General features: G+C 38.5%; 1 long non-coding RNA gene across 1 annotated transcript in view; it reads left to right on the top strand.

The window, feature by feature from the left end:
• LOC140478968 (uncharacterized) overlaps positions 1 to 6000 on the top strand; it is a 51453-nt gene continuing 45453 nt past the window's right edge. Inside the window, exons 1-3 of the long non-coding RNA XR_011960910.1 lie at positions 1 to 142; positions 764 to 903; positions 1464 to 1525. This is a non-coding gene — a long non-coding RNA (uncharacterized lncRNA). The remainder of the gene's footprint in view (positions 143 to 763; positions 904 to 1463; positions 1526 to 6000) is intronic.

The following is a 6000-nucleotide window of genomic DNA, read 5'->3' as shown; positions in this document are numbered from 1 at the left end:
TTGCGGAAAATATGCTGTCAAACATGCATCTAATTTTCAGAGGGACAAGTTTTAGGGCAGTTTTTAAATGACCAGCTGCCTCCTCTGAAGCTGGATTTTAGAGTCTCCGGTGTCTGAAATCTGGATTAGTCGATTAGACCAGGTAAGAATGTGATTGTTCTCTGTGCATTTGAGTACATAGGGAAACCCTGTGGATACCGTCCTAGCCTCCTTAGGGGTGGGAGGCATGGATCCTATCAGAGGTGAAGACTAATCTGTTAGCTGTGAGGACGATTGTCTACAAACCGAGTACTGTTTTAATGTGAACAAAAGTTCTCTGAGCTATCCAACCTGTTGAGATCTGTGGAAATGTCTAAAAATCTCAAAATTAATTTATGAACCAGAGTGCTTTTCTCAAATGTAGTGTATTCTTCAATATACAAATTTAATTAATAGAACCTTTTTTTTCTCACAACCACCTTTGGTATTTGAGAAGTTTTATTTTAAATTCAATCATGGGTGGCTAGGCTAGCATTTATTGTCCCTGAGAAACTGGTGGTTGTCTGCCTTGAATTGCTGTTGCACTTAGGATATAAGGACACCCATGGTGCTTATAGAGCCATACAACACAGAAATGTTGTTCCAAGACTTTGATCCAATAACAGTAAAAGAATAAACAACACAGTTCCAATTCAGGATAACGGGTGGTTTAGAGGAGAATTTGCAGATTTTTATTCGGTATTACCATAGTATTACCATGTATCTGCTGCCTTTGTTCTTCTAGATGGCAGAGGTCACAGGCTGCTATCCAAAGAGGCTTGGTGAATAAAAGCAAAATACTGCAGATTCTGGAAATCTGAAACAAACACAGAATGCTGGAGAAACTCACCAGGTCTGGCAGCATCTGTGGAGCAAGAAGTAAAGGTAACATTTTGAGTCTGGTATGATCTCTTCAAAACTGGTGAATATTTGGATGCACTTAAGCACCAAGGGTGTGAAAGGCTATGAGGGATGGATAAAGGGTGGGGAGTATAGTTTAGGCATTGGGAGAATGTTGGAAGAAAGTTTTATAAACTTCCTTTAAGAGACATAATGTACCCTTTTGAATCTGGTCCAAAGACACTTCAGTGGAGGTTAGATACTCTTTGAGATTGCAAAAACAGACTTGTTCCTAAAAAGTGAATAACCTCATCAGAACTTGAAAAATTGGCAAGAAACTGTCCAAAAAGATTACTTTTTAAAGTAAAAAATCAATGGTATCTATTTGAGAGTACCTATTTCTTTAAAATCATTAAAGAATTTGTGCTGCATGACTGTTTTCCCAATCATTTTAACAACAGGGTCCCTATTGAGTATTGCTGGACAGCTGCATCTGCTTATTGAATGGAAATGTTAGTTGACTGAAGGTTGTATTTTATTTACGTAAAGGATTTGTTTGATATATTGAATTGTTTGTGTTAATGAGAGTTTCCTTTTTTTTTTAGTGACTTCATCAACAGAAATGTTGCGAGGATGCTTCCTGGTTAATGCTCATGTTGGACAATGGGTGAGTTGGCATGTACAGAAAAGGGGAAAGAGTGATGGGGGTGGTGGAATCTTAATTGGCATGATTTAAAGGTGATGAATGGTCGTGGACATGATTTGGGACAACTAGGGTGGAAGGGACAGTAAAATGGGTTGTTTGGCATTGGATAGCAGAGGCCATCCTGGTACATGGATTGTTTGGTGTGGGGTCACGAGGGGCCTGGGGTTGGATATAGTTTGGCTCAGATGGAGCATAAAGAGTGAAGGAGTGAGAGCAGAAGGGAAGTTTACTGTTTTAATCTTTGAAACTTTTCAAAGTTTAAAAACAGAGTCCCCAGGCAAACTTCTGGTCAGTCTGCCTCAGGAATTGGGCAACCACTTCCCAGGTCACCAAGACTGACTCCTGACCCATTGTGCACCTCCTTCTTTTCTGCTCTGTCTTAAATAGGGAATCACTTATTTTAAACCGTGTCTCCAGTTGTCGATTCTCCTACAAAAGGAAACATCCTCTCCACATCCAAGCTGTCAAGACCCCTCATTATCTCATATATTTCAATCAAGTTACCACTTTCCCTTTTCAAATCCAGCAGATACAAGCCTAGCCTATCCATTTTTCCTCAAGATATCCACCTCATTCCAGTATTAGTCTAGTAAACCTTCTTTGAACAGCTTCCAAAATATTTGTACCTTGCTTAAAGAAGGAGAATCAATACTGTTCAGAGTACTTCACATGTGCTCCTGTACACAATGAGGCATAACAGCCCTCTTTTCATTTTTGATTTCCCTTATAATAAACAATAACAATTCTGAACACTATTAATTACTTGCTCTACTTGCATACAAATCTTCCTCGGCCATGCACAGACCCTCTGCTTCTCAGTGTTTTGCAATCACTCATAATTTATAGAATGTTTATTTATTGTCCCTGCCAAAATGAACAATTTCATATTTTTCTCAATTTGCCCATTCACTTAACCTCTCTATATCCCTTTTGTGACCAGCTTATGTCCTTTTCACAACTTACTTTCCTATCTTTCTTTTTCTCATCAGTAAATTTAGAAATGGTACCTTCTGCCTCTTCATCCACATCATTATATAAAGTGTAAATCATTGAAGCTGGCAAAACAGGTTGAAAAAGTATTAAAGAGGCACACACAATCCAAAGATTTGTAATTAGAGTCAGACTACAAAAGCAAGCATGTTATAATGAACCTTTTATAAAGCATTGGCTCAATTTCAACTGTATTCTTATCTTATACGTGAGAAAGGAAGTGAAGGCTTTAGAGACAATGCAAAGATTCATATTTGTTCTGGGGATGAGGGATTTAAGTTCCATCTTTGGATTGGAGAAGCTGGGTTGCTCTCCTTAGGGAGAAGAAGGATGAAATGAGGTTTGATAGAAGTTTTCAAAGTCCTGAGAGGTCTAGAGAGGGTTGATTTCCCCTTTGGAAAAATCCCAATTGGATCTGTTGATAATAATTCAATGTTCTCATAGGGGAAAAGGATAATTTAAATGTCAGCATTGACAGAAAGGTCAAGAACCAGCTGAGACAAATTGGAAGATTTGAAATGCCTTGGCTGGAAGAGTGACACAGAGATTAATTCCTGGCTTTTTAAAGAGGATTGGATAAGCACCTCACTTGATGATGATGATGGGGGGGGGGGGAGGATTATGAAGAAAAAGTGAGATTAGATAAATTGTTCTCGCAGAGATAATGCAGAGATCCAAAATGCAAAATGGCCTCCTGAGCTATAGCCATTTTGTAATTCCGTTTAGAGCAGCCTCATTTGTCTTAAAGGTTAGAGTTTGGGTATTTTTAAAATGTGTATATGTTTCTACTGGATTTAATATGGCTGAAAAGTATACAGTATAGTAAGATATTGGAAATACTGGTTAAATGCAAATCTTTAAACATAGACAACATATAGTCCCAAGGAGTACAGATATAATTGCAGATTGAAGGGGATGCTTTTTAAACAAATACAGAGTAAAGTATTGACAGCCTTACCCTGTTTTAGAATACTGATTCTTACAAGATGTCGCCAGCGCCTTGACTGCTCAAATCACCTGTGGATTGACCTTTTTAATACTTTGCCAAGCATATCTCTCTTATCTGATCATCAATTTGTTCAACAAATTGGCCCATTTCCTGCACCACACTTCTTGTTTTTTTTGTTTCCACTTAGATAAATGATGCTTGTTCTTGCCTTTCATTCACTAGCCTTTGCATCTGAAAAATTAATTTTTCACTATTTCTGCATTAACCACCACCATCTTGTTGGTTTCCTGGGAGGACAACTACCTAGTATGACACCCACATTAATTTTACTTAGTTCTTCCCAAACCATTATCCATGAACGCAAACATGTTTCTAGTGATGCTGAATTATGTATGTTTTCTCCAGTTCCATTTAGTGTTTACACCATTTACAGTATGGTCGTTTTTATCAGGAAAATCAAAATCAGGTTGGCTACCTGCTGTGCCACATATCCATCCTTTCTGTAAACATGATTCTGATTTCCCTGTAGTAGTTTTAAAAATTAGAGAAAGCCAAAGATGATAAAGGTTTGTTCAGCCTGTTAAATGTCCCTCTCTAGCACTTCAACTCTGTACAACCTAGCATCCAGCTCCATCGTGAACGCCCTTAAATATAAATGTATACAAGTATGGTACAGGAAAAGACAAGATTGTCCATCTAACCTGTTCCATAAAGTCAAGAGGTTCTTTGCTTACTTGATTCCACGAAGTTTGAGAAAGAGAATGAAATCAGTTTAGAAATATTGTTTAATTAGGGAAAATAAATCGAGTAAATTTCTCTCTGATTCTCCTCTGATATTGAAATTATTCTTTGAATATTTTTATGATAGAGCTGGATAGATTCTCAGTAAGCAAGGGGATGAGATGGTTTTGGGGGTAGTTTGGAATGTCAAGCTCAAACCAGGTAATCAGATCTGTCATGATCTCGTTAACCAGCAGAGCAAGTCGAATGGGCCAAATGGCCCACTCTTGTTGCTAACTCCTATGCTCATATTCCGGAAGGGCAAATTGATGATAACATACACTATATATTTTGATCTCTCATGTGACGTAATTCTAGTCCAGTGTCTTGAAGGTAAAGAAACAGCATTCATCAGATAAATGACAACTTGGATCTATGTGTAGTATCTTGAGAAAAGAACTGATTAGGAGCTAACTTCTTTCTTTGCATAATTTATGTCCATAACACCTCATTCCTCCCAATCTAATTGAAATAATTTGTCAGTGTACACAAAGCCTAGTGCCATATCTACCTTACAACCTCAAACATATCACACCTAGTCCATGGGCAGACTTTTGTAACATCCCACATGGCTAGTTTGGTATCAAGGGGCATTGAATTGGGCATGAAAGTGGTGGGTGGGGACATCTGTCTCTAATCTGAATAATTCATGACCCTGAATGCCCACCTGAGCGGTTCATCTCTAACAAGATGCAAAACAAGCAAAGCTTGTCACGTTTTTACTTGTGGACTCTGAGTGAGGGGATGTCTCATCATAGCAAGGGACCTAGCATCAAGGGGTGGGGTGTGCCACTTGGTGCTGACTCCCTAACCATGATCATTTATCTTTTTCTGGAGCCTATCCCCATCTGAGACTTTGGATGGGTATCATACTGGCAGAAGCTGCAACCTCCTGACTGGTGTTACTGGGTATTAGAGAGCTTGTAACTCTCAGCAGATAGAATGTTGAGGAATACAAGTTCTTGAAACTGGGAGATAGGTTCAGTGGGCTATCAAGTGTCTGAGTGGCAAAATATGCTGTTGGGCCTTCTTAAAAAGAGGTTTTTCGGAAGTCTCTTGTAGGTTTTCCAGTCAAAGACTGTCCTTGCCTTCACATAGTTCCAACATCTCCGTCTCTAAAGTCTGTAAAATCCAGCCCCCTCATCCTCTCTGTGATGTTTTAAACAATAGATAATTACTCAAGCCTCATTATAATCAACACAGGAACCAAACCTAGACCCACTGCTCCTCCATGATGACAATCAAAATCTTGGCCTGTAGCATTTTGTCCTTGTACATGAAATATGAATGTAAACAGTAGGCTATTTGTTTTACCAAAGCTTTCCTGAGTTTATCAAGTCCTTTAGTGAATTATAAAGTACGATACCCAAGATCTTTTTCTTTTTCTGTGGACTCCAGTTCTATTCCTTCAAAAGTGTACAGGTGCTAAATATTGGTCCTGTCTACATGCCTACTTTGAATTCCACCAAGTTAAATACCATTTGCACAATACACCCAAGATCTGCATGTGGTTGTACAAAACACTTGCTCAAATCTTCGTCTCATCTGTAGTACTGCAGATCATGCCATTCACACCTCTGAGCAACTAATTAATATAAAGAGTAGAATAAAGTCAGTAAGAGCAATCGTTCAGAAACAGCAATCCTTCAGAAACAGCAATGATACATTCTGTGAGATTCACAGCTGTCAATAAATTTCTGTCTATGAATACGAAGCC

Source organism: Chiloscyllium punctatum, chromosome 6, assembly GCF_047496795.1.
Source record: "Chiloscyllium punctatum isolate Juve2018m chromosome 6, sChiPun1.3, whole genome shotgun sequence".
In the NCBI taxonomy this organism is placed as follows: domain Eukaryota; kingdom Metazoa; phylum Chordata; class Chondrichthyes; order Orectolobiformes; family Hemiscylliidae; genus Chiloscyllium; species Chiloscyllium punctatum.
The sequence above is the reverse complement of the archived record's forward strand: the minus strand, read 5'-3'. Positions and strand labels throughout refer to the sequence as shown.